The sequence below is a fragment of the Argiope bruennichi genome, chromosome 8, assembly GCF_947563725.1.
Source record: "Argiope bruennichi chromosome 8, qqArgBrue1.1, whole genome shotgun sequence".
Lineage (NCBI taxonomy): Eukaryota > Metazoa > Arthropoda > Arachnida > Araneae > Araneidae > Argiope > Argiope bruennichi.
In genome coordinates, this window is record NC_079158.1 from 101,431,460 (window position 1) to 101,454,552 (window position 23,093).

General features: G+C 27.9%; 1 protein-coding gene across 5 annotated transcripts in view; it reads left to right on the top strand.

Annotated features, from left to right (window-relative positions):
• LOC129980850 (homeotic protein antennapedia-like) overlaps nt 1-23,093 on the top strand; it is a 788,317-nt gene that overhangs the window by 334,801 nt on the left and 430,423 nt on the right. The gene's annotated exons all lie outside the window — the stretch shown is intronic.

Sequence of the window (23,093 nt, forward strand, 5' to 3'; positions counted from 1 at the left end):
TAAAACAGAAACTTCTAATGATTTCAGTTGAATCAATAAAAATACTTATTTGGGTTAATAACATGTAATATTGGGTTTAATGTTATTAAAATGCTAATATTATTCTTAGCTAATATTAGTATTTCAGTTTTTGATTTCATGATTATCATGACAACAAATTTTTAGCGATCAAATAATCTTGATGATCATTGTTATCAAAATGCGTTATATTTTCAGGCTAAAAATTATTTTAAGTATTTCATTTCATGATGATTATTACTGCAAGTTTCATATCTCTATAATCATCTTGATAAAATTAGTCAGCATTATTAAAATGTTTTAACTTTTCTAGCTAAAATAAATAATTATTGGTTAGCAAAAAAAAAAAAAAAAATCATGATTTAGAAATATTTTATTTAAAAGAACTATTCCAAATTGATTAATTAAATAAAATCATTTACTCACTATTCACTTATATGCAAATCATGTTGCCATCCGTCCAAAATGAAAATAAAAAAATGCATATAATAGCAAATTATTCTTGCTATGGTGCATGGCATCATAGGCTAGCAGGGAGATCAATTCCTCTTTCCTAAGGTTAAAGTGCAAATTCGATAAGCAGATTATATCATCAAGTCAAAACTCATTTTATTTTACATTTTCTTTTGGAATCCACATATGTTTCGTATAAATAGCTGTCAACTGTTGCGAAAGTTGAAACATAAGGTAAAAAGATTTATAATTTAGCTAATACACTTTTCATCTACTGCTTCTGTTGTAGCATTAAGCAAGAATATATACAATACCTAAAAGTGCTGTTTCGTGTAATTGGAATGATATAATTGAATAACATTTAACGCCCACCCTGTTAAGTGGTAACTTTGAGTATGTATTTTGAACACGAATGTTCTGAAAGGTGGTAGTTTAGTTAGATTTAATGCTCAGAGAGAATTTACGATCCCTTTTATTTTGTCTTATTTTAAATCTTGTGATAAGTTCAAACTAATTTAAATAATTTCTTATGGGAAATTAAATAACATAAAAAATTATATTCGATGCAAAGAAAAAGTTATTAAGAACATATTTTTTATTTTTTGCAATAAAAAATTTAATTTGTTCTTTTATTTGATATTATATTTTTGGATTTTATTATCAGTTAAAAAAAATATATATATATACTTCTAGCAATAGTAAAAATTTTGAAATTGTTTATAAATGTAATTGTGATTTTGAGTAATGAGATGAAGGGATACAAAAATGAAATAAATAAATAAAAGACCTATTCCTATTGATAAATAAAATATTATGTTAGTTTCATAAGGAAAATTATTGAATTTATTCATTGACTCATGATTAATTTTATTTTTCATATCCTTCACAGTACGATTTTTACATCTGTCAGTTGAAATTGTCTACCCCATAAAAGTAAACGCAAGAAATGTACTGTACAGAAAACCTTGATTTTGAACTCTAAAATAAATATGAATTGACGAAAATTGCTACATTGTGATTAAAATGTTTCCTATTTTGAGGCAGAAATGTAATAAGTAAATTGCTTAGATAATTCAATAAAAAAGTAATAAGTAAATAATTCTGAATTAATATGTATGTTTGCTCAAGGCATATAAAATGTGAACTAAGTATAATTTTACTTAAGACACAAGTACTCTTTTGCATTATAAAGCAGTTAATAATTTTTTATATGATCTCAAAGATGGAATGATATTTAATTTTTGGTGTTTTGTTATTTATATGGTTTATAAAGAGGGTCCAGCTTAACTTTCATACATACAAGGATAACAAAACACCTAATGATTCAATAGTGAAGACAAATTTCAATATTTAGGTCACGATTCAATACTTTAAAACATCTATTTTTTTTTGGGGGGGGCGGTATCTAAAATCAGCAGGAATGATCTCCCCAAAAGTTTCTTGCATATTCTCTAATAAAGGCATCCTCTCCTCACCCTTGCATAAAATTTTGGACCATGGGAAAGGTTGTGATTTTTATTTTTAAAATGGTACATACGAATTTCATTGTATAGTAAAGAAATTTAGTATCAGCATATTGATTGCATGACACTGACGAATAACAGAGACGATATATCTATATTTGGCGAATATTTGGCGTGTAATCGATGACATGCAGTTAATACACAAATACTAGAAAATCAAATATTTAGTTAAAAAAAATTTTGTTTTTCGGATTGAAACTAGAGAATTACAATTGCTGTCATAAAATTACGTATTAAATTTTATTTATTTAAATCAATGTCTTTTTGAGCTGTTGTGTTTATATGCATGCGAACCGACAGACAGTCAATCACTTGGCGGATTTTGTTTAAAATTCGATATGGATCTACAATTTAGATGCTTAATATGTGTACTAAATTTTATTTTTCTTGTTCTTTTCGTTTTCTAATTACTGTATTCAATTCTATATTTATTCAATTTCGTTAAAAATTTGCTAAGAATCTACAAATTTGGTGTTATATGCAGAACTTCCTCCATCTAGTTCTAAATAATTCTGATTTTATTATATTCGCTAATAGACAGACATAACTCCATAAATGTGTTATTTTGATTCAGGGAAACCTGAAATGTGGAGATTCATCAAAATTTCGTGGTCGAATTTTTTGGCAATTCCAGTACTTTCTCCTTGTTAACTTCCTATACAAAAAAAAAAAAAAAAAAAAAAAAAAAAAAAAAAAACATTATATGGTTGTGTGTAGGGCTTGAAAATGCATATGTTTGAATTTTATTTATAGTGTAAATTGCATTTCTTGCAATTATGTGTTGTTTCTCTGATTTTAAAAAAAAATAATCATTATAATTTCTATTTTAAAAAGGAAAAAAAAAGAGGTTATTTTTTTTATATTGCTTTTTAATTATATTGAATATCTATTATGTAATATGTTGTACAGTTTCTCGAAGTTAATGGAGATAGAGGGGAAATAAAGTTATATTATGAAATTTATGCGTGTTCAAAACCGATTTATCAAATAGGCGAAGAAAGCAACTATCTAAGGAGCTCAGAATTTTGGAAAATCTCAGCGTCCCGAGATTTCGAGATTTTTTTTTTTTTCCAACGTTGAGATAATCGAATCTTTTGCTTACATTTGAACAGATTCAAATTAAAAACCATTGCTATAAATTTCAGAAAAATTTTCTTAGAAAGGTCGGATTTTTTTTATACATAATTTAAAATTTGCTTGCAATTTAGTGGTTTTTTTTTTTGGTTTTTTTTTAATGTTTGGATAATGATTGATTTACAAGGCAACAAGTATGTCTCGCAAAATTTTATGTCAGTAATTACATTAAGTTAAATGAATTTTAAAATAGAAAGTTTTTACCATTTTGTGCAGAAAATTATATAACAAAATCCTTTTATAGGAATAAAATGAACCTCGTTTTTTTTAAGGTAGTCCATTATTAAATGTTTTATTATTTGAGTTTGCCGTGAAATTTTTTATTTAAAAAGTTGTTTAGTTACAGATGAAATTAAAAACGATAAAAAAAAAATGTCTGGTTTTGAACATTTATAAAGAAAGTCTGTATTACTAATACAAAATAGTACTACTTTACAGTTGAAATGTTTGTTTTTGAAAAGCTTGAAAAAGAAATTTTCGATATTTGCACTACTTAAAAACAGAATTCAATCCTGTGTCCTTATGTTGTAACCTTCAACATGTCTGCTCTGCATATATGTCCTTAAATTAATGTTTCTCATCTTTCATCAAAACTAAATCTCTTAATGCATTTACAATTCTAATAATAATATTTTTTAATACTTTTAAATTTATCTGAAACTTAAAATCTTTAATAAGTAAAAATTAACATACAGCGCAATACTACTTCGCAGTTGAACTCTATTTGATATATTTGTTTCGATCTGCAATATATGCGATTTCATAGCAAAGTTTCTGCTTATTCCACATTCTATATGCAACTAAGAAAACTACTGTGCTGTTCAATCAAGCAGTAGAAATATTTTTACGGCCCCTTACCCCCAGATCACCCGCAGGAAAAAAAGCAGGTAAAAATTACTCCAGCCATTGGCGCGCTTCTGTTTATTAACATGTTAATGGGAGGGCCTATCCCCTCCCCTAGGCCTGAGAGGGAATGTATCTCCTATCCTGACATGACCCTCTATCAAGCACTATGGATGATATTGAGTCTCCATAAATCCCTCCTCACTGGAGGCATCTTAATCCCGAAAATAAGAACCTTTTCCATCGCGAAAAAAGAGGAGCTGCTCTGGGAAAAGAATTGGTTATTATTGGGAAAAGAATAGAGAAAATGGCCTATTGTTTGATCCCAGAGATATTTGCGATTTTGATACCGAAAGAGAGGGGAGGGGGGGGACTAGAGGAGTTAGAGGGTTTATGTTGTTTTTCTACCAGTTATGATGACGATGATTTTATTTTGCTTAGGAAAGTTAATAACCAATTAGTTTTTTTTTTGTATTTGTTTTCTATAATTTCTTTCGTTAAATGTTGGTTTATAAAATTTTTAAAATTGGCTAAAATTTTGAAGATAAAACATTTATTATTGTACAAAACATTGTACTTTTTTATGCATATTTTCTAAATTTTTGCTTCCCTAGTTTGAAAAAAACAATTAAAAAATTGAGACATAGTTTTTGAAAATCATATGTTAAATACAATCTAAAAATGGCCAATTGTTTGATCACAGAGATATTTGCAATTTTGATACCGAAAGAGAGAGAGAGAAAGAAAGAAAGAAATAAAAAAAAAAAAAAGTAGAAAGGAGATGGAAGGTTTATGTTGTTTTTCTATCAGTTACGACGCTTATTTTATTTTGCTTAGGAAAGTTAATAACCAATTAATTTTTTTATTTGTTTTATATATTTATTTTTGCCAAACGTTGATTTATAAAATTCCAAAATTGGCTAAAATTTTCAAGACAAAACATTTATAACTATGCAAACATACAAAACATGTACTTTGTCATGCATATTTTCTTCATTTTTGTTTCTCTAGTTTGAAAAAAAAATAATTAAATATTCCAGAAATTGTTTTTGAAAGTCATATTTTAGATATAATCTTTGAATTATAATCATACTTTTTATCTAATATTTATAAAAATCAATAATTATAATTTTTAGTTTAATATCATTTTTAACTCACTATTGTAGAACTTTTTAATACTTTACAATTGATGAAAAATTTGTATGGAATATATCAAGCAGGATTGAATGATTATTTAGTACTTGTCAAACATTAAATAATTTTAGAAAATACAGTTTTAGAATCCCCCCCCATTTTTTTTTTTTTCCTTAAAATACTAAATATGCAAAAGACTTGTTCATTAAAAAAAATCCCAAGTCCAGATTTTTCACGAATCTTTATATTCTAAATCTCCTTGGCTCAAAAAATACAATTAAAAAAATCATCAGTCGATAGATTCTTTTGAGTACTGTTGGTGCCTGCAAACGGTATTTCGTAAACTCTAGACATCAGGTTGATGAATTTTACTGAAGTGAAATTTAGTGATTTTTTTTTCATGTGAATGCGATAATTTAAAACATGCAAACAAACTACACATAGGAAATTTGGTACAGTAGATGCTGCTATGTATCGCGATTAATTTATTATTTGCTTTTTATAATGAAAAATCCTTGATATCTAACCGATGTAATAACATGTACATAAAAATAAATATTCATTTAGAGTTATAAATCGTTTGACGTTTTCAATCTTGAAGTAATCCACAAATTTTCATTTCCTAACAGCGTTAATGATTCATTTTGTAGGATTTGATTACATTACTTGTAAGGAAACTATGGGAGTAATTTTTTTCAAATGAGACAGGCTTACATTTTTTTTTGTTCTGAGCTAAAGTGATCTGGATTGATTAAAACCGATAGCCACATTGCCAGGTTTGATTTCAAATCTGTTGCGATCAAATTATAAAGGAAAAACAAGTAAAAAAAAACATTTATGAATTTAAGCAAAAAATGAAACTCTTAACTGGAATAAAAATTTATCTAAAATTAGTCAACGCAATGCTGAGAAGCAATTAAAAATTTTACAGCCTCTTTATAAACTTCTGAAAAAAACAACAACTTTTTGTGAACAAAGCTGCACAATAAACGTTGATGGCTATTTTACTAATTGATATTTTAAAAATATTCATTTAGTGTGCATTTTATACTATGAGGTCAGTCTAAAAATGTAATTTTTGTCCACTTTTTATAATCAAACTTCACACATTTCAAAGTGTATTCATATAATTTCATACCCTGTTTAATGAAACTTTGTAACTGGAAGTATATATCTTGAGGCAATATTTAGGTAAATAAATGCTAATTTCACTTTTTTGGGACACCCTGTATACATGGAAACGTGAGTATCAATACTTGAATTTGTATAACAATGTATAAATTTTAACCGAAAATTCTCTTCCTTCTTAAACCACTAAACATCTGAGTCGCACTCTTCCTCTATCAACATTAATTGCTTCAAGAATTCATTACCTCAAATTTCCCTCATGCGGGAAATTAGTACTTTCCAAATTAACCTAATCGTTTAATAAACACTTTTACAATAAGGTGATTACATATCCTTAACAACCGAATCATTAGTGGACGTAAGATCCGATACCGCTTTGAAAGATGATAATCACATGCAAATGCTTTGCCGAAGCCATCGCGAAATTACTTGCACAAACATAAAATGAAAACGACGGAGGGGTAAAAAAACTTACATAAGGAAATTCAAGAATGAATAATTACACCTAAAACATGAAAATATTTCATTATTAATGATATTACTTCCTCCTACGGAGATAGAAAGAAAAGATACATTTTTTTTTGTTTCATTACCGTAAAAATTGACGTTTTATATTTCATTTCATTAATTTCGTTTCCCCTTATTTTAAACAGTTTTGTCGATATCTTAATAGAAGGCAAGCGACTAATAGACGCCAATAAATTCATAAGGCAATCCAAAGGAGCTATTTCCTCTGGGATCCCTATTCTCAAATTTACATAATTATCATGGCCCGGGACCAAAACAGAGGTATACTTTTCAACATTTTTTTTACATCTTTTATCCAATACATGTTTTTCTTCGTTCATGTTCTACTCTCCTCATTTTAAATTGCGAATAAATCGAATGGGATATAAAATACCTGTTTGGTTAAAAAGCACCGACGGAAAATTTCAGCGCTGTGGTCCCGTAAACGTATAGAAGAGATAGATGAGAGGAATTTAACCTGTTCACTGTTCGGAGAGCATGATAAATTATTAATTTTTGCCAGCGGTAATGAAATTTTTTTATAATAGCTTGTCTTTCTGTGTACATAAAGTATGTGTGCGCACATTTTTTTTTCTTCCCTTCGGAGCTCTGTGTTGAAAATGCTTATCAGCCAGTTCTGTGTCTCGTCGTTAACTTATTGAATGGATTTTCTAGCAGAAGCGTCTGACAATGTTTATTGTTAATTTTGTCTGTGCAATTGTTCTCGGGATAATAATTTAAAAATGAGTTACTTACATATTTTGCAACGTTTTTAAATTGCTTACAGAATATTTTAGTGTCTGCTTTTATACTCATGTATTAGATAAGAAAATTGGTTAAATATGAAATCTTTATCGAAAGTAATTCATGGAAAAATAAATAAAACAATATTAATCATATAAAATCAGTTTTTCAAAATATGTTTTATTAGTGTACTAAAAGGCTGAAGTTTAAAAAATATTTTATATTAATAATATTTATTTAAATATTTTAATATTTATTAAAAGTTTTTAATTAAATATTTTATATTATATATATTTATCATTTAAGCCTCAATTTTCCCAATTGTTTGAAGCGAAAAAAAAAAAAAAATCTGCCTAACGAATAGAGAAATTTAAGCAACTGAGTTTAATTGATATGTTCAAGTAGTGACTTTAGAAGCAGCATGTAAATGTACAGTATATAATGTACATTGTTTTTGAAATCATAAAGGTAATATATGACCATATTTCATCTCTCCCAATGGAAATAATTATATTTTTTATCGACTATCCAGATGGAGTTTGATCCCATTAATTTAATTAAATGGAATTCACTTTAGATTCTTTTCACCACTTAATTTGCAATTCATCATTATGTTATTGCTTAGTCTTGAAATCATTGTAAACTTTTTTTATCGAGAATGCAAATTGATAGAATTTTAAACATTTTTTGTTTGAAAAATTTCGTAAATCTTATGCGAAAAATAAATGATATTATTAGATGAAGAATCGACAGAAGTTTATATTTATGTGTTCTCATTGAAATTGATCTGATTCATCTTTTTTTTTTTTTGTTGGTGTTGTTGCAAATATTCAAAAGAAATTCATTTGGATTGGCCAATTTAGAACAAATTAATTTTGAATAATTATTCAACATAGACTATAGACTAGAACGAATTTGGATGTCACTATTATAAACAAAATGAAGAGTAAAATCTATCAACTATCCAGATGGAGTTTGATCCATTAATTTAATTAAATGAAATTCGCTTTATATTCTAATTTTCACCACTTAATTTGCAATTCATTATTATGTTATTGCTTAGTCTTGAAATCATTTTTTCAAATTCCTTATAAGTTGGGATTGAAAGAATTTAAGTAAATGTATCGAGTGGCTGATAACTCACTTATAAAATAATTAATTTAAAAGTATAAAAAGAGAACTGTCCTTTAAAATACTCAGCTGTTCGAAATTTCTACACTCTTGCTCTCCAGGGAGTTAATGTGGAATTGATTTTGAAATTTCATCTTTACGAACGTGAAACATCAAGTTGAGCAAAAGTATTTGTAAATTAAAATATTTCTAAAATTTAAATTTATTTTGAGGAATTTCTTAGTAATCGTAATAATTATGGGCATAAATTTTTTCAACTAGTATGCAAATTGATAGAATTTTAAATATTTTTTATGTTAGGAAATCTCGTAAATCTTATTCAAAAAATAAATGATGTTATCAGTTGAAGAATCGACAGAAGTCTATATTTATGTGTTCTCATATAATGCATTTTCTTTTTTTGTTGCAAATATTCAAAAAAATGAATTAAGATTGGCAAATTTAGAACAAATTAATTTAGAATAAATACTCAACATTCTATCCATACAGACTAGAATGAATTTGGATCTCACTATTATAAACAAAATGAAGAGTAAAATTTTATAATTGTTTGATTATTATTTAGGGGCATATTGAGAATTAAAATAAAAATTGAAGTCGTGCGGTGCATTCAATGTGTGAAGTTTAAGAAAGAGATTTGGACAATTTCAGATTTTTTTCAGTTTTTGATAAATTAATAATTGTTTTATTTAATTAAATGCGTTGATTCATAACTTATCACTTGTCTATATATTAAAAATATTATTTATTATTTAAAATTCGAGTAAAATTTTAATAAAAAATTGTCATTGATTACAATGTGTTCTAGAAACTTTATTTAATTAATTTTTTTTGATAAACTTATTTGCCATAAAAGTAAATTATGTATAAAAACTAAAAGAAAACATTATATTTTATCATGATTTGTTATCTTTTTTATGTCGAACTATACTTTTTTCAAAAATCCAGACTAAAAAATTTGAAAATATTGAATGGCATTTCTAAAACTGTTAAATATCAATTAATTTAAATGGTATTTAATACTTTGAAATTTGCAAAATTTGATAACTGAGGAGCTAAAAAAAGTAGTGTAAAAAATTACGTATATTCACATTATTATTATTATTCACAAATATGTTTTAATTAAAAAAAAAGAAAAAGAAAGGAAAAGAACAGAGTACTGTTGCTTAGTTAAGAGACATTTTTACAGATTGTTTAACAATGAAATAAAAATGCATTTAATCTTTTTTAAACGAAAGTGAGTTTTTAACATATTTTGACATGTAATATGAATGGCTTATCGACTTAAAATTTTAATCATTATTGATTTATCCCATTATTTCCTAACTTTTTAATACATACAATTTGCCATGCATTGTATATAATTATAAATTGTGAAAGTTTGAAATTCAGTATTTTATAGAATGACCAAGCACTTATAAATAAAGCAAGAGATGATTAATATTTCACACATATTTTTTACAATGACAATCAAGTAAAGTGGTGATACATTGTCGATTACTATAAGAAAGAAAAATAAATGCAATTCAAAGTAAAATTATTTCCTATATCTATATATTTCTTTAATTGCATCTCCGCCGCTCAAATTATATTTTAAAACCTCCAATTTCCTTACGTGTTTTCAATAAAAGATTTTTAAAAACATTAATTTTTTTTAATAACATCTGCATTTTTGTAAACTGCACGGATTTTAAATAAAAGCCTTATTATCAAGATATTCTTTTCTGATTAAATAGATTTTGTCATTTTATAAAATGCCCAAGTATTTCATAGAATGCTTAGGAAAAGTATGCAGCATTTTCAAATAATTCTCATGTTTTGACTGAAAAAATATCTAAACATTCTATGGAAGGTTAGGCATTGCCGTAATATGTATAATATACATACATTGCAAATAATTCATATACTGTATAGTAAAATATATAAGAAAACTAGCAGTACTCGCAAAGCATTGTCCGTGGCATAATATACAAGTGGAAAAATTAGCTTTAAACTTAAGTCTAGCCTACACCCGATATGACATGGACATGTTTGAAAAATCAAATACATAAAAATATATTATTAATCATCAAAAATAACTACAAAACTTATAGTAATTTTTTATAGCAAACATTTTATTCAAAACATTCAGACTGTCAAAAGGGTAAAAATATGATATGTTCATAGACAAAATAATTCACTAAAAATATACAATATAAAAGCTGTTTTAAAATTTAAAAATATACAAATAAGTCATTGTACCCACTGTTCCACACTTGTTTATCAATTCTGTATAATCTGATATGGAAATAGGTTTGAGGTTTTCGCGCATAAGGGTAAGTTCAAATCACAGATACTGCTGTTTTACACATGTGCGAATCGTAGTAGGAAAATAATTAAAATCGCAATTATAAAACTGTTTTTTTATTTTGATATGACTTCAATATACTAAAGCCTTCCCCAATAAATACCCTACAAAATGGTACAAATATCTCCAACATCAGTTAAGTATTTCTCGAGTTTTTCCCTTTCAAATATACAGACACTTTCGGGAGACTTCATTTTATACTATAAATAGATATATTATTGTAACAATGAAAAATAATAAATAAAAACATATTTAAAACTGACTTTTAATACATAGAAATTACATCATACTAAAGAAATTTAAAATGAATCTTTTGACATTTATATATGCCTATTCAAACTTGTCTTCTGTTGTAGTGTTAGAAAACAACATTAACAGTACGCCTTGCTTCATCCAACAGAAGCAAACACAGGCAATTAAAATATCTCACTAAAACAATTTGGTTTATCTTAGTCATCCATAATCACAACTGAGAGTAAACCAAAACTTTACATCTATCATCACGAAACGGAAAGGCTTTCGAAACTTAACTACCTCTAACAACACATCTTTCATAGCAGTTACGAATGCATTTATTTTTGTCTGTCTAAGCCCCCCACCCCAAGAGAAACAAACGCGGTCGGAAATCTCAAATGGGACAATAATGACTCCAGCTCTCTGAAAACCGTCGATTCTTAATTTCTTGGGGGGCGCCAATTCATTAAACTTAAATCTGCGTCGCTTAGGCATTAACATAAGGTGTGTCTGGAGCAGAAATCCGAATTGTTAATGCGCGTAACACACATAGGGCCCTTATGAGTGGGGGAAGGAGAGTAATGCAGGGGCTTGATGAGGGCGCAAGAGTATTAGCGCCCAAATGGCCCGGGCCCGAGAGCTTCGAGTAGCAGTGACAAACGTCATCGCTTCCACTTAGTGACATGACATTGCCGTTACGGCTTAATTAAGCTATAGTTTCTTGGTTCTCTCAAACAGGGTTACTGGGATAAAGGACAGTTTTTGTCGCCAAAATCTCTTACCTTAGTCTGTGATCGGTTCTGTTTGGCAAGAGACTCGCTCTTCAAAAGTTTGCGATCATTAAAAGAGTGAGAAAAATGAAATGGGTTTGAGGCAGCAGCCGTAAGTCAGTTGAGTGTAAATACTTAAAAATCTCCATGAGCGTCAAATATTTGCTTTGAGCAGTTTAAAGGATACCAAAGGGGATTAAATGGAGGAAGAATTTAAAAAAAAAAACTATGTCGCCAAATTCGGTAATTTCCTAGTTTGTAATCCCAAGCGAAATATCACGTTATTATATATTTTATGCTATCATTAATCAATAAACCGAAATAAAGCGATTTTTGTTTACATTACGTTATTCACGAAATTGTTGAAAATGATTCATAGAAAATTTGAAAACAACCAGTATCCAAAACACTCTCGAATAATACTCCATTTTTAAATATTACCTGAAAAAACCCCCAAGTTCTTCTGTTCCAAATCATTGATTCAAAGGAAATTACTTTCAACAATCCTACTCATTGCTTGAGAATTCCAAAATTAATAGGTTTTGTTATCAATTATCGAATTTTTAAGTCACTATTATATATATATGTTCGTGTAATTTTTTCAAAAAAGTATTTTATTTTTCTACATAAACTTCTGCTCGAGTAAATTAATGAAAAAACTGATTTTTAAAAAAAATATATATATTGCTTATATATAATTTATACTTCCTTTTAACTTCCTTTTAACTTTTTTTTGTGTGTTCATAACATTTCCATTGGCAGAGTTCCTATATACAAGGTGTCCATAAATGCTATTCCAACCATGTTGGGCTTTTAAGAAAAAAGTACAACATTGTTCATCGGAAATTACAAATAATAATTCCTCCTCGATATCCATCATATTTCTGTAGGTGCTCACATAGAACACTCATAACTGTTTTTTGAATTTTAATTTTCTATAAACAAACATGATAATACATTGTTTTATTTTCTTTTAACAGCTCTTCAAAATATAACAATCATTTATTAACACTCTATATATTTTATATACCCTATATATATGTATAATTGCATAAAATTCAATAATAAACAAAAAAGGGCAATAGTTTGATCATAAAGAAAAATCGAATGCTTTTTTTTCCATCTAAAATTTCAAGTAGAATAATAATAGTAAAGAATTTAGTTTTCAGGAAATATTCTGTTAATAGTTTAAAAATAGTGACGCAGAATTCACAAATTTTCAATCCAAATTAATAATTTTAGAAAATCACGAAAAACATACCGAAGAATTCCTAATATCTTTAAAGTATTACAGTTTTTTTTTTAATTGGCAATATAATTTTTACATTAAAAATATTTTTTAATCAAAAATATATTAGCTAGTTTTTATTACAATCATTAATAAAATTAATACATTTTGTCATAAAATTCATAATATTTATCCTGATTTAAAATTGTATAACTTAGGTAATTGTTAACTTAATTTAGCAGATTCAAGCTAATAATAATCATTAATAAAATTAATACATTTTGTCATAAAATTCATAATATTTTTCCTGATTTAAAATTGTATAACTTAGGTAAGTGTTAGCTTAATTTAGCAGATTCAAGCTAAAAATTCAAAGTTGCATAAAAGTTATCCCTCAAAAGATGATTTGTTTTTAAAATTTAGATTTTTTTATTTTTTTATTTGAGATGCCGATATGAGATTACCAGCAATAATCTGCAACAGTAACATTAACAACAACAAAAAAGCTCGAATAAAAATACCTTTTCATCATCATGAGCAAAAATCCCCATTAAAAATATTTATCTTTATTTAATTATATCCATTAAATTGCTGCCCCTTCGCGAAAAGTATTAGGCTGGCAGAGTAAAATATACTCATAATAAGGGAGACTTTAATTAATACAAAATATCGGAACAAACATATATTTATATATGATATCGATTTTTTTAAAAAATCTCTTTCTCTAGAAGTTTATCTCATCTTTGAACCTTAAAATGGATTTTTCCAAAGAATAATCAAATGTTCGATAATTCTCCAATTCTGGCGACCCCTCCATGCTCCTGAAGAACTGGGAAGGGGGTGGGGCGGAAGGGGTGGATTTGGAAGACGAAAGAAAAAGGGGCTCTAGTTCTGAAATTGGGTATTGATCTAAAAGTTCTCAGTTTCCTCCAGACCCATGATCGCTTCATTTAGATTAGGAAACCTTTCTTTCTCTCTTTAATAGAGAAAGGCTCAAAGAAAGGATCACATGAAAGGAAAACGTGTCTTCAGAATAATCGTGTAAAAACTTCATGGACCGTTCACTTCCTTTGAGAAACTTTCTTTTTCTTCCTTTTATTTTTTTTCAATTATTCGGTGGAAAGAGCTTCAAAACACAATTTCTTCTTTTTTAAATTTAAAATTAATGGTAATTGCATTCCATTCTCAGTTTATCATATGACTGTAGCATTTAAAATTGCATTTGTAACAATGAAATTTTTTAGATATCGAAAATTAATTTTGGATTTTTGAATTATATACAAATTTTGAAAAGATGTTACAAAGTATATATTTTGTTTAAATCTCCAACTATTGCATTTTTAAACCACTATTTAAGCTGAATGTTTTTGATAAGTCCAAATGGTCTTTCTTTAAACGAAACAATTTGTTATTCACATTCAATGCTGAAAAAGTGTTGACAACCCTATTAAAAAAACATTTGACAGCTGATAGTTCAGGGTTATTAAAAATGAAGCATTACACGATCAAACTACGCGTTAACTCAAAATTTGAAATAAAAATACAATGTTTTTTTTTGTTTAAATTGTTATATTTTTATTTAATCGTAAAGTACACGTAAGATACGGTTGTCGTTCACGTAGGATAGGGCTATATATGGAATAACACATAGGGAAAATGACCTCCATGGCTTTGCTGGCATATACGCTATCTTTTGTCGAAATTTGCCATGCCCATTTTGCATAAATTTGGCTGAATTTCGTTGATGCAGCGTTGAATTTTCTTTTTCAATGTACGCGTGCTTATGGGCTTATTGACATAGATCATTTTCATCAAATAACCCCATAAAAAGAAATCCAATGGTGTTAAATCACACGATCTAGGTGGCCAATTCTCAAATTTCCGAATTGTGGCCGCAGCACTATCATTATTTTTGAAATATTGTTCAACAATGAAAACATATTGTTCTATCGTGTAACGCTCCATTTTTACTGAACCTAAGCTATCAGCTGCCAAATGGTTTTTTTAATAGGGTTTACTGCACGAAAGATACAAGAAATCTTGCTTTAATTTTGGATGTAGATTCGACTCCATAATAGTATAATGTAATTCACCTCTATGTAATTCAATGCACTTGGAAACTATAATAGTAAAAGATAAATGCCCTGGCCATCGAAAGTCGTGAAATGTAGTAGGAAATAAACTTTGAATCTTCATGACTAATAAACTACGAAATCAAATAAATCTTATTAAATTTGCTAAGATTACCGGCCCCATATATCACAACATGTCATATAGAATTATAGTGTTCATATTAAATAGATTGTCCGATAATTCGTTTTAATCGGCATGGGTTTTGTATTATTTAAAAAAATTATAAATTTCATTATCTTTAAGTGGGGGCTAATTTCATTATTTATTGAGCTTCAAAGTATGACAGACATGTAACATACGGGGTCTGCGATTGTATTGTAATTATACCATTACATACGCTTATTACAGTATACTATATAGTTTATCTTATTGCAGCCTCTAAGCTGATTAGACCGTCGTGGTAATAAATGTTGTTGCTATTCTTCAGAAAAATTTCTTGCACATCGTTTTTTTTAACTAGGCAAATTGAAAATACTAACTGAAGAATGTTCATTAATGAATTCTGCTGTTAAATAATGAAAGTTGATGAAAGATGATACTTTACAATTTGTCAACAATGTGGCGGCGAAGCTGATGAATTATCAAATTGAGGTCACTGTTGCTAAAATGTATCATAAAGATAGACTAAATATTACTGAAGCACTTTTGAATTGTATTGAATGTTCAAAGTAAGCCTCAAATATGAGCATGATGTGCAAAATTAAACTGATGAACATGAGCAAGATAAAGTTGAACAGTTTGTGAATAATGAGGCGGCGAACCTGATGAACAATCAAATTGAGGTCTCTGTTGCTAAAATGGCTCATAAAGATAGACTAAGTATTACTGAAGCATTTTTGAATTGCATTGAATGTTTAAACCAAGCCTCAAATATGAGCATGACACTCTTCATAAGCTGCTGCATTGCAACTTCCAGAAAACACCATTCCCTTGAGATGCAACTAACTGTCGAAGATTTCTCCAAGAAAATCTAATTTTTTCACTCTATTTTTAATAAGATAAATTTAAATGATTCGTTTGCTAGTAATATAGCTCTTTTTTTTTAAAAAAAATAATCTTGAAATAAGGCTTTTTTTTTTTCAAAAATATTAATACATGGTATAGGATATTTTTTATAATTTTTTTTCTCCTTTCGCCCTAGTTTTTCAAGAGTTTAACTTAAATGAAAATGCCAATCCTCGTTTTAGAAAAAAAAAAAAAAAAAAACAGATTCTCTATTTTCACTGCATGGTGTTTTCAATAAATGTAATGAGTGGTAAATTATCTTTAAAATATAACTTTTCAGAAAAAAAAATGTAATATCAATTTAAAAAAAAAATTCATTATTATATTAGAAGAAATTTTTCGTGCTTGGTACAGATATATAAAATACATGGCAAAATACACAAATTTCAGTAAATTTGACAGGCGTGTAAGTGACTACGTTGAAAAGTCGAAAACTAATTTTATATTCAAAATTCTTAATGTCTCAACAGATTTCTTTATAAAATCTTTGGAATTTTATTTTTAAGTCTAGTTTTTGGGAATTTACATTGATTTTTATATTTGTATTTATATACGTTTTAATGCTATTTTTTCAAATTCAAATCTGATAGAATTTGCTTACGAAGAATCTCATAAATTAAAATCTAATGCATATTTTTTTGTTCAAATTTGGTATGTTAATTTCTCAATATTTTTGCAGTTCTTGAACTAGTAATTAAATAATCTATTCGTGTAAGAATATTTGTTTTAATACTTCAAAATATAAAAAAATTGAGTTTCGTGGTATTTATCAGTCAGAAATACAACTTATAACTCATAATGTATAATAATATATAATATATTATTTACGCTATCTGTAAATTATAATCAAATCATTTGATAAACTTCTAATCTAGAAGATTTTTTTTTTACATCTTCTTAGATGAAAGAATATTCACCCTTTTTAATAATTTTTTTAAAAAAATTTACCATTTCACTGGTACATCTTGATTTCATAGATGTTTTTTTCAATCTTTTTTATAGAAATTTTCAAAAATATCACTAATTTCGAACGTCGTCACTTAGCTTAAACTAAAATTCATTAACAGTTTTAATTTTCCGCATGTTGCAAATATATTGAAGCCAATATCTTTTAAGATTAAATGAAAAACACTTCAATTTCAAATATGAGCAGATACATGAAAGCGTCATGTAAATGAAATCCTTTTTTTCATTACGTTTAATTATTTATAATTAGATTTGTTAGCTTTAAATTTTTATAGTAACATTTATTTAGCAATTTTTCTATTCAGATGAGAAATGGATATTCAACACTTAAAATTGTTGTAAAGATCAGGTATATTAATATGTGTTGTTTTAACTTATTTTTAGTAATTCAGGTAATAATTTTTAGCACTAAAAGAAAGATTTGAGAAAAATACGTTAAATCTCTCCGCCTTTTATTGTATTGTCTTTTACAATATTTTATTAAGATACGCCTAAAAGTACCATTAAATATTAAAGGGAAAAATGAATCATTTTATAGTATTTAATATAAAATGATGTAATATAAAAATGTATATTGTAAAAAGTTTGGTTAATGCAGAAATATATATCGAAGACAAGAACAAAATTGGCAATATTCCAAAAACATTCGCTGATGATTAAAATGAATTAACTTTACCTGAAATTATTTTTTTAAAAATAAAACATGTTTTCTAATGAAATTCAATGAGGTCAATTTATGAGGTCACCATAAGATAGGAATGATATTTCACCAATTTGTTATGGGAAAAAAAGATGACTCTTTCTTAAATAGATTTCACGTTATTATCATTTAAACTTTAAAGTAATTTTGATTTCAACTCGTAGGCAGTAAAATATATATACCGAAATAAACAACAATAAATTCAGTTTTTTTATTTTAAACCTAAAAGTTGAGACAAAACCAATTTTGCTGGATTTTCATGCTATCTATTCAGATAATTTTTTTAATCTTAAAGGTAATTTTGATTTAGACTCAAAGACAGTAAGATGTATATACCAAATTTAACATCAATAAATTCATTTTTTTAAAATTAAAAGTTCAGACAAAACCTATTTTGTTGGATTTTCATGTTAGCCACTCAGATAATTTTGTTTATACTACTTATTATTATAAAAATCTAAGACATTGTTCTGTATAGAACAGTTACTGTCTTCGGTTGAAATATTGCCACCTTTCTTGGTATCTTACAGAAACACAATACGAAATGAAAATGGTTGTGCATTTTACTGCAAGTTGAGCGATCTCCAATGATGGCCCCAAACAAAGAGCTTAACTATCTTAAGCCTTGGATATTCCTTAAAACCATTTCGTTTTGTTGATATAACAATTCGACTTGTTCTCTTAAAACGAGATTATTACTTTTAATGAGATCCCAGCCTTTTGTGTTCATCATCTAGAGCTAAATGAGTTTGAATGGATTGAAGTAAATATGAAAAACGAGCCAAGGGATCGTTTACCGATAGTAAAAATCATTGAAAACTTTCGACCGGCGACACAATTTTAAAAATCCCCCAAACTCTTCTCTTGGGTTAATTCTTATCACGAGGCCTTTCCTAACTGTTAAAATATGAAATTTCTAAAGTAGCGGGCGAGAAATTAGTTGGCGCTGAAGCGATCGAAAAACCATCAGACGCCTTCCAGAGGAAGAGCCTTAGATAATTGTGCAAGGATGTCACAAGCAACATAAGCAAGATACCATACACCCCCTTACACATTGATTATTGCATCAAAGTTGTTTTGAAAGTAAACACCCTGTGAAGCTTTATCTAACTTCCTTAATGATTTCCGCCGTGAAAGGAAGTATGATGAAGGGAAAACTTTCTTATTTTTCTATTTGCATTTCTTTCTAATTTTCATTAACGCCTGTGCACTTAGCAGAATTTTCCCAACAATGTCGGTGAAGGAGGGGTGATTTTTTTTTTTTTGGCATGCACTTTATTAATATTGTTAGCGCTTAAAAAGTAAAAACTTTGTAGAATATGAGCTGGAGGCGTTATTAGATGGTGTGTTTATGTGAAAAGTGGATCAAGGTAAAAATCTTTATTAATTTTTATGCGCTTACTTTAAATAATGCGAAATGGCTTTGACCGGATCCCTCTCTATTTAGTATGGAAATTAAAGAACTTTCAGCATGCATTAACCTTACATTACTTTTATTCAGTATTATGAAAATTTGTTTGAAGTGGATTTTTTGAAGTAGTAAAACAGTTAAAAAAATCATTTGGATATAAATAACTTTAAATAAGCTAAAATCTTGCAGATGAATAGTAAAGAATTGAAAAAAAGTTATACCTTTCGTATATTGTTAACGCTTATAAAGTAAAAACTTTGTGGAATATAAGCTGGAGGCGTTATTAGATGGTGTGTTTACGTGAAAAGTGGATCAAGGTAAAAATCTTTATTAATTTTTTTGCGCTTACTTTAAATAATACGAAATGGCTCTGACCGGATCCCTCTCTATTTAGTACAGAAATTAAAGAACCTTTCAGCATGCATTAACCTTACATTACTTTTATTCAGTATTATGAAAATTTGTTTGAAGTGGATTTTTTGAAGTAGTAAAACAGTTAAAAAAAATCATTTGGATATAAATAACTTTAAATAAGCTAAAATCTTGCAGATGAATAGTAAAGAATTGAAAAAAAGTTATACCTTTCGTATATTGTTAACGCTTATAAAGTAAAAACTTTGTGGAATATAAGCTGGAGGCGTTATTAGATGGTGTGTTTACGTGAAAAGTGGATCAAGGTAAAAATCTTTATTAAATTTTATGCGATTTATTAAATAATGCGAAATGGCTCTGACTGGATCCCTCTCTATTTAGTATGAAAATTTAAACAACTTTTTAGCATTCATTAACTTTTCATCAGTTTTATACAGGTCTTAAGATCTTTTGAAGTGAAAAACAGTTGGAAAAAAATAATTTGGATTTAAATAACTTTTAAATAAGTTAAAATCGTGAAGATGGAATAGCAACGAAACGTAATAATGTCTCTTTTAATTTTCATGACATAATTTTAAGGGGCTTCGATTTAAAGAAGTGGAATTTAAATGAGTGGGAAGAAATATATTCTTGTGTTCAAACTTTTAAAAATATGTAGACATATAAACTCAAAAAATGGTTGAACCTATGGATTCATTTCATTCGGTCGATGACATTGCATTTGAAACTTTTAAATAAAACGAATTTTTTTAATAATGATTTAATATATTGCACAATAAAGTCGGATTATAAGTAAATATTGAAAAGTTTTTATGATCAGTTGTATTAGACCTTTGAAAAATTAGAGTTTTTGTCAATATTGTAAATGGGTGGATTTCAAAATTTTCAAAATTAATCCCCCCCCCAAAAAAAATGAGGGTTTTAAAACTATGAGACGTTACCTTGAATGAAGTCAAATTGTAATTTTTAAGGCAGCGGTACACTTTTCCAGGAACTCCTTTTTTAACATACTTTTATGTAACACATGTAAAATCACATATCCATGTGTTGCATTCTTTGTTGGAACTGAACTGGAGCTACAATTAATTCATTAAATTCTAAATTTGAAAATGGAATTTGAACCAAAAGATACAATACCCGAAGGTCTTTAAAATTCCTTTATATCAGATTGCAAATTAAGTTTATAAACTCAGTTGAATTTCTTACCATACATGATGAACAGGCGCACGTGGTTTCCGAAATTTTGAAGGACTACAACAAAGAATCGAAAATAGCAAGGTTCTATTGAGATAATTCAAAGATACTTGGCGAAGTTTCTGTTAAAAAGGACAGATTATCCTGCTTAGTTTCTATGAAATTAATAACGAGACTGTCGAAAATTACCAAGAGTAAGGAATAAATAAATAAATAAAAAAAGAATTGTAATTGAAATGAAGTATTCTATGAATAAAAAAAATGAAGTATAATTTTGAATGAGTTTATTCCCCAATAAAGCATTTTAAATTTCAGATATAAAATTGAATTGCTGAACGTTTAACATAGTAAGGCTAGAAATGATTTGAAGCAGTAGTCATTTTTTTTATAAAAAAAATCTATTGATTCTTCATAATTTGAATGAAAAAAAAATCTAAATTTTAGTTTTTGTATTTGTCTAAGCTATGGCGAGAGCATTGCGAGAAGATATCACACACACACACACACACACACACACACACACACACACACACACACACACACACACACACACACACACACACACACACACACACACACACACACACACACACACACACACACACACACACACACACGTTTTATCTTATAATTCATTCTTTTTCAGTTCTTTTTTTTTTTATTGATTTATTTTTTTATATTTCATGACCTACTTTTTTGACATTTTGTATGCTATTACGTACATAATGAAGAATCTATTCAGATATACATAAAAAAAAACTTTTTTTAATTCCCCCTAAATGTTAATTATAATTTTGAAATTAAAATTTTACTTATAACGCTCTTTCCATTTTTTAAAAATGATAACATAGGCCTCAAAGAAAATAGAAAGACTAGAAACCCAAATTAGATGATAAAATTTGAGAATAATTTATTTATTTTGTAGAAAAATAAGCTAAATAAACTTCAAAATGAACTGTAATTAAAATATGATAATAAATATACTGATGCACAGATGCTTTATGTCTTTTTCTTACAAATAGATAAAAACCCAATGCAAATAAACGAACAACCATAAGATAAATAAATATCAATCATAAAATTAATTATTGGGAGAGTGGAATTTAATACCTTAGCTTTCCTCGACCCTGTTTTGGAGTCCAAAACTTCCTCAGTGAGAGAATGAGAACTTATTAGTCAACTGCATATTTTAGCGAGTTCCGATATAAAATGATTTATTCGCGATCGCATGATCATTAAGCAGTGGGAAGTCTAATTGGAGTTTAAGGCAGCGGCATTTAACTTACAGGCAAAAGGTATCGAAGCACGGCTAATGCGATAAAGCAGCAACACACGAATAAAAAAAAGACGCCAGGTTCCGCCAACCTGTCGTGTGAAGTGAAAGACTTATACTTTTCATAATCCGCCAACCAGTTTGTTTCCGCCCAATCTATTCCGTAATTAATAATATTAATTTGAAGTTTGGATTCTTAGTTTCCGGGTCGGGATAACGGATGATGGGCATTCATCAGCGGCATATTGCGCGTATTAAATCATAATTACGCCCCAAACGGGGTGCGAGGGCCAAGCGCTTTTAAACGGGCGCGTTTTACGATAAATATCAATAATTTGGCTGCATTAATCAAAGGTGGGCTTGTTACACAGCAGACCGAAGGGAAATTCAATTTTGCAGGTGATCCATTACTGGCGGTTTCTCTTTTAATATGAACGGATTTCGAGCAAAAAGAAGGTGGAGAAAAAAAAGAAGGAGATATACTTTTGCTTCTGACTCATTTCTCGTTCACCGCTTCGATAGATGGCTCCACGTTTTATAAAGTTTCAGCAATTCATTTTAAGGGATTTTTAGAAAACTTTCAACTTTTCCTGCCGGAGCTTTTCTGAATTATTGAACCGAGTTCCGCTTTTCTGACTAAGTCTCGGATTTAAATTGACTTCGAAAAATTTGAGTTTCGTTTTTTTAAGTTTTCCGTTAAGAAAATTAAAATGGATTTCATTAGTTAAAGAGCGAGCTGCTTGTTAAAATTTATTCGCATAATAATGATTGTGAAAGGTGTATTGTTTTAATTCTGTATAATTTATGATTAGTCCTGTTATTGAAGATTTTGCAAATAATAATTT